General features: G+C 40.0%; 5 non-coding genes across 5 annotated transcripts; 3 read left to right on the plus strand and 2 right to left on the minus strand.

Annotated features, from left to right (window-relative positions):
* Positions 1–74: 74 nt before the first annotated feature.
* On the plus strand, positions 75–239 carry LOC130660128 (U1 spliceosomal RNA). Its single transcript, XR_008987329.1, has one exon. It is a non-coding gene; the product is annotated as a U1 spliceosomal RNA (small nuclear RNA).
* Positions 240–589: 350 nt separating this feature from the next.
* Positions 590–708, minus strand: LOC130658164 (5S ribosomal RNA). Its single transcript, XR_008985381.1, has one exon. It is a non-coding gene; the product is annotated as a 5S ribosomal RNA (ribosomal RNA).
* Positions 709–5,573: 4,865 nt separating this feature from the next.
* Positions 5,574–5,765, plus strand: LOC130661172 (U2 spliceosomal RNA). Its single transcript, XR_008988367.1, has one exon. It is a non-coding gene; the product is annotated as a U2 spliceosomal RNA (small nuclear RNA).
* A 185-nt stretch (positions 5,766–5,950) lies between these two features.
* On the plus strand, positions 5,951–6,115 carry LOC130660129 (U1 spliceosomal RNA). Its single transcript, XR_008987330.1, has one exon. It is a non-coding gene; the product is annotated as a U1 spliceosomal RNA (small nuclear RNA).
* Positions 6,116–6,465: 350 nt separating this feature from the next.
* On the minus strand, positions 6,466–6,584 carry LOC130658166 (5S ribosomal RNA). Its single transcript, XR_008985382.1, has one exon. It is a non-coding gene; the product is annotated as a 5S ribosomal RNA (ribosomal RNA).
* Positions 6,585–11,271: the final 4,687 nt, after the last annotated feature.

The following is an 11,271-nucleotide window of genomic DNA, read 5'->3' on the forward strand; positions in this document are numbered from 1 at the left end:
TTTATAACACACTCAAGCCACAAGCATTAACAAACTTTGAAGGGTACCCTCATGCTACGGTGCAGTTCCAACTCATACTTACCTGACGGGGAAGTAAAGACTGATCAATGAGGGTTTTCTTCCAGAGTGAGGCTCTTGCATTGCACTACGCTTGGGCTGACCTCTGCGATTACTGCAAACGTCAGTAACTCGACCGTACAATTTCTGGTAGTGGGGGCCTGCGTCCGCGCTCGCCCCCTCCTTAAGTCAAAATGAATGAGCTTAGAAAAGTTGCGCGGCCAAATGTCGGTGGTGACTTAAACGCTAAGGTAAAACCTCGCTTGGCTGTTACGAAACGTGATTGCGATATAAGTCCTCGGAAGGCGGCGGAATTTTATTTTATTTGCCATTCCGTCAGGGTTATTGGATGATCGGCAATAGATCGAGTTTGTATGCATTTGAAAGCTCTTTTTTCTCGTACTATCACCTGAAAATGTCGTAGGAAAATGTCATAGGAAACACTTTCAACAACCGCCACGTTCCTTAATTGTTATAACAAGAAATATATCACAGCACCATTGAAATGAAAAGGCAACAAATGAAAATGAAAAGCCTACGACACCGGGAGTTCCCAGGCGGTCCCCCATCCAAGTACTATCCCGGCCCGACGATGCTTAACTTCCGTGATCAGACGAGAACGGGTGTGTTCATCGTGGTATGGCCGTAGACATTAGTAGGGGCAAATACGTGCAATTTATTTTGACGTTGTGATCAAATTTTTTTATTTAATTTCTTTGAGTTACTTAGGACAAGGCGTATGCATGGATTATCTATTAGACTTTAAGGTTATAGTTTTGTGAAAAAAACAATGTTTTTTTAAAGATGTGTGGCTATAAAAATAGCCGTTGTTTTCTGAGTGTAGCGGTTTACTTCTTCTGTCCTTTGTCGTTCTTCTTTGGGAGTAAGACAGCTTGAATGTTTGGCAAAACACCACCAGCTGCAATGGTTACACCGCTCAAAAGTTTGTTTAATTCTTCATCATTACGAACAGCCAATTGTAAATGTCTTGGAATAATCCTAGCTTTTTTGTTGTCTCTTGCTGCGTTACCAGCCAACTCCAATATCTCAGCAGATAAATATTCCAAGACGGCTGCTAAGTAAACTGGTGCTCCAGATCCAATTCGGTTAGCATAGTGCCCTCTACGAAGGAATCTATGCACTCTACCGACTGGAAATTGAAGTCCAGCTCTTGAGGATCTTGTCTTGGCTTTAGCCTTAGCTTTTCCACCTTTTCCACGTCCAGACATAACTGCGATTTGATTTGTAAGTTAATACAAAAACGTACGAATATTTAACGTAAGTGTTAACGAAATAAACTTTACTCGTTTTTTCATCATAAAAATAGGATCGAAATCATGTTTTTTTAACCAATCATAATTAAGTATTAAACAAAAGATTTTTTTTTTAACCAATTAAATTGCGTATCGGCGTTTTCGGATCGAATTCGATCCGATTTTTTTACTTATAAACAAAAAGTTTTGACTTGCAGTTTAATGCTTATTTACAAGTTAAGTAGCAAAAATTTTTAACCATGTCTGACGCAGCAGCTAAAGGAGGAAAACAGGCACCTAAAGTAGCCAAGAAAGGTGAAAAAAGAGCCGGCAAAAAAGGAGGAAAGATTGGTGGAACTGGTGAAAAGAAACGCAAGAGAAAGAGAAAGGAAAGTTATGCTATTTACATCTACAATGTTTTGAAACAAGTTCACCCAGATGTCGGAGTTTCAAGCAAAGCTATGAGCATCATGAACTCATTTGTCAACGACATCTTTGAGCGCATTGCTTCCGAAGCTTCGCGTTTGGCTCTTCAAAACAAAAAGTCGACCATCTCTTCTCGTGAAATTCAAACCGCAGTACGTCTTCTCTTGCCTGGAGAACTTGCAAAACACGCAGTCAGTGAAGGAACAAAAGCCGTCACAAAATACACAAGCAGCAAGTAAACCAACGTCTACCAAACACAAACGGTCTTTTTTAAGACCACACATCTTTAAAAAAACATTTACTTGGCGTCACTACAAGTTAACCGAAGTTAATAAAACTTCTAAATAATGTGCTTAAGAACACTAGCCTACATTTAAAATACTTCCCCATGTGTGTGTGTGGATTAGCTTCACTTTTCATACGTATTATTAGCTGTACTTGCAGAAAAGACAAGTACATTGATCCATGTTATTGCTTACATTTAACTTAACCCAGCTTTTCACGGAAACACTCCCAGGCAAATTAACCCTACAAAGTATTTCTAAATTTTTTTTGTGTCATATATGACATAGTATCGTATAGCAATAAATGTAACTGTGACAAGACTTTACACATTGTGTAATTTGGAAGCGTGCACAAAGTAATGTTTTAAAAGATTTGTGGCTATAAAAATAGCCGTTTTTGTTGAGCAATGACAACGCTTAACCTCCGAATCCGTAAAGAGTTCTTCCTTGACGTTTTAAGGCATAAACAACATCCATAGCGGTAACGGTCTTGCGTTTAGCGTGCTCTGTGTAGGTTACAGCATCACGAATAACATTCTCTAAGAAAACCTTCAGTACACCTCTGGTTTCCTCATAGATAAGGCCAGAGATACGTTTGACACCACCTCGTCGAGCAAGACGTCGAATAGCAGGTTTTGTGATTCCCTGAATGTTATCACGAAGAATTTTTCGGTGACGTTTAGCACCTCCTTTTCCCAATCCTTTACCTCCTTTTCCGCGTCCAGACATATTGATATAGTTGCGTACAGAACGAGTACAAAAACAACGTTTGAGTTAACAGAATTCAGACAGCTTTAAAAAGAGGCCATAAAATTACCTACTGCTCGTGGAAACACCCTAATTAACCAATAGAGTTGCGTCATTACAAAATGTTCCGAACATTTTGTACATTTTTTTAAGTAAAACTGTAGTTTTTTTAAAAATTCGTGGTCTTAATGTTTCAGTAAGGCAATAAATTTGGCATCGTTGGAATTCGCCAAACCTTCTGCTACTTACTAAAAAAAAAAAAAGTCAAAAGCTTTTGTGTATCAGAAGATACAGCCGTTTTCCCGTAGCCAAAAAACACAGATTTTATAAAAATGTTAAAGTAATGAGCGTAATGTCATTATGCAGCCAATCAGAAATTACTTTCTTAGCACCAATCAAATGGTTTGTTTTGAACCTTAGCTGTCAATCAATATGAGAAATAAAACTTTGGCGCGATAGTGCATTTTAGACCGTCTTGTGTATCCGTACTACATCGACTTCTTAAAATATGGCTCGTACAAAGCAAACTGCACGTAAATCTACTGGAGGAAAGGCTCCACGAAAACAACTCGCCACTAAAGCTGCGAGGAAAAGCGCACCAGCTACTGGAGGAGTGAAAAAACCACATCGTTACAGACCTGGTACAGTTGCTCTCAGAGAAATCAGAAGATACCAGAAGTCAACCGAGCTCTTGATCCGCAAGTTGCCTTTCCAGCGTCTTGTGCGAGAAATTGCTCAGGACTTCAAAACAGATCTGCGATTCCAGAGCACAGCCGTTATGGCTCTGCAAGAGGCTTCTGAAGCGTACCTTGTTGGCTTGTTCGAGGATACTAACTTGTGTGCCATTCACGCAAAACGAGTTACAATCATGCCTAAAGACATCCAGTTGGCAAGAAGAATTCGTGGGGAACGTGCCTAAGCATCTTACCAAACAAAAAACGGCTATTTTTATAGCCACACATCCATAAAAAATATTACGGCTAGCTTTTTATATCAAACTTTGTTCTGCTTTCTGTTTAAATTTTATGCTACATAAAAATTTTATGCTACATAAAGTTTGACAATGTTAAAAATATGAAGGGCAAGAAAAGTAAAAGCAAGAAAATAAGAAATTTAAAAACGAAAATACTTAAACTTAGGGAATCTAATCTTAAAATTACTCTTTTTTAACTGTTTAAGTGACTTAAACAAGTTTAACTTTGTACCAAGATAATGTTTTTTTGTAAATGTGTGGCTATAAAAATAGCCGTTTGTTAATGTAATAGCCAGATACACACAAATTATTTTTTTGCGGTCTTCTTTGCTGCCTTTTTGGGAGTCTTTTTGACCTTCTTTGCTGCAGGTTTTTTAGCAACAGGCTTCTTTGTGGGTTTCTTAGCTGCTGGTTTCTTAGCCGAGGCTTTCTTTGTGGCAGGCTTCTTTGCTGCTTTCTTTGGCGTGCTCTTCTTTGCTGGCTTCTTTTTTGGTGTACTTTTCTTTGCAGTAGGCTTCTTTGCCGTTGGCTTTTTTGCTGCGGCCTTTTTCTTAGGTTTTTCTTTTTTTACCTGACCTAGCTTGAATGATCCAGAAGCACCAGTGCCTTTAGTTTGAATCAAATCGCCTGATGTTACTCCTCGTTTAAGAGCCATTTTCAGATGATGATCTGAGTTTTCAGCAACTTTGTAATTTGCATGAATATATTTTGTAATAGCTTGGCGAGATGAACCACCGCGTTCCTTTAGGGTAGCGATAGCAGCCTTGATCATGTCCACATATTTAGGGTGATCAGCTGTCTTCTTTGCAGCAGGTTTCTTCTTGGGTGCGATTTTCTTTGGAGAAGCTGCTTCACTCATTTTTAATGTTTTCTTACAACAATCCAACGATAAACGATGCTTGTTATCACAGTAGAAGTATACTAAACATTACCGTGTAAATGAGATATAATTTAAGACGGTGCGAAGTATGCGGACGTAAAAGTACCACTCCCGGGAATTGATTTGGCGCGAAAACAGAAATGTGTGTTTCTGTACATCGTATAATGTCCGTTTTGGGAGCCGCGACTATGCGAAAGCATGTTAATTTTTATTTGTAGCACGACGCAATAGTCTGAAAGAGAAGCTGCTGGAGTTTGAGGTCTTCAGCATTACATCTACTCTGTTAATTTGGGCTTCTTCCGCGCCCGTGTTAGGATTTTCATAAAGCGTTCTTTGGTTTGCGTTGCGTATGTCGGCCTACATCATCGACACGGCCTGTTTCCGGCTATTAGGAGCAATTCATATATTGGGCACTGCGTTTCGACTTTTTTATTAGACCACAGTAAAAAAATTCACTCACAGAAGTCCCTTTCTTTCATGGCTACAAACACGAAGAATTCTGTCGTAAGTAAAACGAATGCGCAAGCCAAAATAACGATGGGGCGAAGTCATAAGCATCGCCCTGTGGCCCAATGGATAAGGCATCTGACTACGAATCAGGGGATTCCAGGTTCGACTCCTGGCAGGGTCGCACTGTCGCATTTCGGCTGCATGGTCTACTGTGTAACGCGCGCGCACGTTCTGGCGTAATGCGTTGATAAACGGAATGTACGCAGTCATATTGGAAAGTAATATCACGCACTTAGTATCGTCGCCTTTGTTAGCATTCATGTAAGTTACCATCCACTCGCTACAGTCGCTCTCCATCCTACGGCTAAATCAACAGCCGTGATTTTTACTATGTCGCCGTCCATCCGTACGCGGTGACAGTTGTAAGCTTTACAGTAACGTGACATGCTCCACAAGCAGTTACGGTGTGTGGACGATGCCTATCATGGCAACGCTTGTTCTTTATCGCTTCTCGGCCTAATGGCTAAGATCAAGTGTAGTATCTGTTCTTATCAGTTTAATATCTGGTAGGCCATTCTCTGAATGGTCAGTATATTAATCTGATTTTTGGCCTTGGGTCATGGAGGTGGATTCATTCACGCCGTGACCACGGGTTGCCTTGGTGTTGCACTATTACCGATGGCGGCCCACATAAGCAATAAAAGAATAATAGCAGTCCTCTTTCCGACGGCACTCTGCATAGTCTACGGCGGGAACAAAACGCGTACACTGGGGGAGAATACAGCCTATGCCCCGCGACACGGCAGTTTATAACACACTCAAGCCACAAGCATTAACAAACTTTGAAGGGTACCCTCATGCTACGGTGCAGTTCCAACTCATACTTACCTGACGGGGAAGTAAAGACTGATCAATGAGGGTTTTCTTCCAGAGTGAGGCTCTTGCATTGCACTACGCTTGGGCTGACCTCTGCGATTACTGCAAACGTCAGTAACTCGACCGTACAATTTCTGGTAGTGGGGGCCTGCGTCCGCGCTCGCCCCCTCCTTAAGTCAAAATGAATGAGCTTAGAAAAGTTGCGCGGCCAAATGTCGGTGGTGACTTAAACGCTAAGGTAAAACCTCGCTTGGCTGTTACGAAACGTGATTGCGATATAAGTCCTCGGAAGGCGGCGGAATTTTATTTTATTTGCCATTCCGTCAGGGTTATTGGATGATCGGCAATAGATCGAGTTTGTATGCATTTGAAAGCTCTTTTTTCTCGTACTATCACCTGAAAATGTCGTAGGAAAATGTCATAGGAAACACTTTCAACAACCGCCACGTTCCTTAATTGTTATAACAAGAAATATATCACAGCACCATTGAAATGAAAAGGCAACAAATGAAAATGAAAAGCCTACGACACCGGGAGTTCCCAGGCGGTCCCCCATCCAAGTACTATCCCGGCCCGACGATGCTTAACTTCCGTGATCAGACGAGAACGGGTGTGTTCATCGTGGTATGGCCGTAGACATTAGTAGGGGCAAATACGTGCAATTTATTTTGACGTTGTGATCAAATTTTTTTATTTAATTTCTTTGAGTTACTTAGGACAAGGCGTATGCATGGATTATCTATTAGACTTTAAGGTTATAGTTTTGTGAAAAAAACAATGTTTTTTTAAAGATGTGTGGCTATAAAAATAGCCGTTGTTTTCTGAGTGTAGCGGTTTACTTCTTCTGTCCTTTGTCGTTCTTCTTTGGGAGTAAGACAGCTTGAATGTTTGGCAAAACACCACCAGCTGCAATGGTTACACCGCTCAAAAGTTTGTTTAATTCTTCATCATTACGAACAGCCAATTGTAAATGTCTTGGAATAATCCTAGCTTTTTTGTTGTCTCTTGCTGCGTTACCAGCCAACTCCAATATCTCAGCAGATAAATATTCCAAGACGGCTGCTAAGTAAACTGGTGCTCCAGATCCAATTCGGTTAGCATAGTGCCCTCTACGAAGGAATCTATGCACTCTACCGACTGGAAATTGAAGTCCAGCTCTTGAGGATCTTGTCTTGGCTTTAGCCTTAGCTTTTCCACCTTTTCCACGTCCAGACATAACTGCGATTTGATTTGTAAGTTAATACAAAAACGTACGAATATTTAACGTAAGTGTTAACGAAATAAACTTTACTCGTTTTTTCATCATAAAAATAGGATCGAAATCATGTTTTTTTAACCAATCATAATTAAGTATTAAACAAAAGATTTTTTTTTTAACCAATTAAATTGCGTATCGGCGTTTTCGGATCGAATTCGATCCGATTTTTTTACTTATAAACAAAAAGTTTTGACTTGCAGTTTAATGCTTATTTACAAGTTAAGTAGCAAAAATTTTTAACCATGTCTGACGCAGCAGCTAAAGGAGGAAAACAGGCACCTAAAGTAGCCAAGAAAGGTGAAAAAAGAGCCGGCAAAAAAGGAGGAAAGATTGGTGGAACTGGTGAAAAGAAACGCAAGAGAAAGAGAAAGGAAAGTTATGCTATTTACATCTACAATGTTTTGAAACAAGTTCACCCAGATGTCGGAGTTTCAAGCAAAGCTATGAGCATCATGAACTCATTTGTCAACGACATCTTTGAGCGCATTGCTTCCGAAGCTTCGCGTTTGGCTCTTCAAAACAAAAAGTCGACCATCTCTTCTCGTGAAATTCAAACCGCAGTACGTCTTCTCTTGCCTGGAGAACTTGCAAAACACGCAGTCAGTGAAGGAACAAAAGCCGTCACAAAATACACAAGCAGCAAGTAAACCAACGTCTACCAAACACAAACGGTCTTTTTTAAGACCACACATCTTTAAAAAAACATTTACTTGGCGTCACTACAAGTTAACCGAAGTTAATAAAACTTCTAAATAATGTGCTTAAGAACACTAGCCTACATTTAAAATACTTCCCCATGTGTGTGTGTGGATTAGCTTCACTTTTCATACGTATTATTAGCTGTACTTGCAGAAAAGACAAGTACATTGATCCATGTTATTGCTTACATTTAACTTAACCCAGCTTTTCACGGAAACACTCCCAGGCAAATTAACCCTACAAAGTATTTCTAAATTTTTTTTGTGTCATATATGACATAGTATCGTATAGCAATAAATGTAACTGTGACAAGACTTTACACATTGTGTAATTTGGAAGCGTGCACAAAGTAATGTTTTAAAAGATTTGTGGCTATAAAAATAGCCGTTTTTGTTGAGCAATGACAACGCTTAACCTCCGAATCCGTAAAGAGTTCTTCCTTGACGTTTTAAGGCATAAACAACATCCATAGCGGTAACGGTCTTGCGTTTAGCGTGCTCTGTGTAGGTTACAGCATCACGAATAACATTCTCTAAGAAAACCTTCAGTACACCTCTGGTTTCCTCATAGATAAGGCCAGAGATACGTTTGACACCACCTCGTCGAGCAAGACGTCGAATAGCAGGTTTTGTGATTCCCTGAATGTTATCACGAAGAATTTTTCGGTGACGTTTAGCACCTCCTTTTCCCAATCCTTTACCTCCTTTTCCGCGTCCAGACATATTGATATAGTTGCGTACAGAACGAGTACAAAAACAACGTTTGAGTTAACAGAATTCAGACAGCTTTAAAAAGAGGCCATAAAATTACCTACTGCTCGTGGAAACACCCTAATTAACCAATAGAGTTGCGTCATTACAAAATGTTCCGAACATTTTGTACATTTTTTTAAGTAAAACTGTAGTTTTTTTAAAAATTCGTGGTCTTAATGTTTCAGTAAGGCAATAAATTTGGCATCGTTGGAATTCGCCAAACCTTCTGCTACTTACTAAAAAAAAAAAAAGTCAAAAGCTTTTGTGTATCAGAAGATACAGCCGTTTTCCCGTAGCCAAAAAACACAGATTTTATAAAAATGTTAAAGTAATGAGCGTAATGTCATTATGCAGCCAATCAGAAATTACTTTCTTAGCACCAATCAAATGGTTTGTTTTGAACCTTAGCTGTCAATCAATATGAGAAATAAAACTTTGGCGCGATAGTGCATTTTAGACCGTCTTGTGTATCCGTACTACATCGACTTCTTAAAATATGGCTCGTACAAAGCAAACTGCACGTAAATCTACTGGAGGAAAGGCTCCACGAAAACAACTCGCCACTAAAGCTGCGAGGAAAAGCGCACCAGCTACTGGAGGAGTGAAAAAACCACATCGTTACAGACCTGGTACAGTTGCTCTCAGAGAAATCAGAAGATACCAGAAGTCAACCGAGCTCTTGATCCGCAAGTTGCCTTTCCAGCGTCTTGTGCGAGAAATTGCTCAGGACTTCAAAACAGATCTGCGATTCCAGAGCACAGCCGTTATGGCTCTGCAAGAGGCTTCTGAAGCGTACCTTGTTGGCTTGTTCGAGGATACTAACTTGTGTGCCATTCACGCAAAACGAGTTACAATCATGCCTAAAGACATCCAGTTGGCAAGAAGAATTCGTGGGGAACGTGCCTAAGCATCTTACCAAACAAAAAACGGCTATTTTTATAGCCACACATCCATAAAAAATATTACGGCTAGCTTTTTATATCAAACTTTGTTCTGCTTTCTGTTTAAATTTTATGCTACATAAAAATTTTATGCTACATAAAGTTTGACAATGTTAAAAATATGAAGGGCAAGAAAAGTAAAAGCAAGAAAATAAGAAATTTAAAAACGAAAATACTTAAACTTAGGGAATCTAATCTTAAAATTACTCTTTTTTAACTGTTTAAGTGACTTAAACAAGTTTAACTTTGTACCAAGATAATGTTTTTTTGTAAATGTGTGGCTATAAAAATAGCCGTTTGTTAATGTAATAGCCAGATACACACAAATTATTTTTTTGCGGTCTTCTTTGCTGCCTTTTTGGGAGTCTTTTTGACCTTCTTTGCTGCAGGTTTTTTAGCAACAGGCTTCTTTGTGGGTTTCTTAGCTGCTGGTTTCTTAGCCGAGGCTTTCTTTGTGGCAGGCTTCTTTGCTGCTTTCTTTGGCGTGCTCTTCTTTGCTGGCTTCTTTTTTGGTGTACTTTTCTTTGCAGTAGGCTTCTTTGCCGTTGGCTTTTTTGCTGCGGCCTTTTTCTTAGGTTTTTCTTTTTTTACCTGACCTAGCTTGAATGATCCAGAAGCACCAGTGCCTTTAGTTTGAATCAAATCGCCTGATGTTACTCCTCGTTTAAGAGCCATTTTCAGATGATGATCTGAGTTTTCAGCAACTTTGTAATTTGCATGAATATATTTTGTAATAGCTTGGCGAGATGAACCACCGCGTTCCTTTAGGGTAGCGATAGCAGCCTTGATCATGTCCACATATTTAGGGTGATCAGCTGTCTTCTTTGCAGCAGGTTTCTTCTTGGGTGCGATTTTCTTTGGAGAAGCTGCTTCACTCATTTTTAATGTTTTCTTACAACAATCCAACGATAAACGATGCTTGTTATCACAGTAGAAGTATACTAAACATTACCGTGTAAATGAGATATAATTTAAGACGGTGCGAAGTATGCGGACGTAAAAGTACCACTCCCGGGAATTGATTTGGCGCGAAAACAGAAATGTGTGTTTCTGTACATCGTATAATGTCCGTTTTGGGAGCCGCGACTATGCGAAAGCATGTTAATTTTTATTTGTAGCACGACGCAATAGTCTGAAAGAGAAGCTGCTGGAGTTTGAGGTCTTCAGCATTACATCTACTCTGTTAATTTGGGCTTCTTCCGCGCCCGTGTTAGGATTTTCATAAAGCGTTCTTTGGTTTGCGTTGCGTATGTCGGCCTACATCATCGACACGGCCTGTTTCCGGCTATTAGGAGCAATTCATATATTGGGCACTGCGTTTCGACTTTTTTATTAGACCACAGTAAAAAAATTCACTCACAGAAGTCCCTTTCTTTCATGGCTACAAACACGAAGAATTCTGTCGTAAGTAAAACGAATGCGCAAGCCAAAATAACGATGGGGCGAAGTCATAAGCATCGCCCTGTGGCCCAATGGATAAGGCATCTGACTACGAATCAGGGGATTCCAGGTTCGACTCCTGGCAGGGTCGCACTGTCGCATTTCGGCTGCATGGTCTACTGTGTAACGCGCGCGCACGTTCTGGCGTAATGCGTTGATAAACGGAATGTACGCAGTCATATTGGAAAGTAATATCACGCACTTAGTATCGTCGCCTTTGTTAGCATTCATGTAA

This window comes from Hydractinia symbiolongicarpus, chromosome 9 (genome assembly GCF_029227915.1).
Source record: "Hydractinia symbiolongicarpus strain clone_291-10 chromosome 9, HSymV2.1, whole genome shotgun sequence".
Lineage (NCBI taxonomy): Eukaryota > Metazoa > Cnidaria > Hydrozoa > Anthoathecata > Hydractiniidae > Hydractinia > Hydractinia symbiolongicarpus.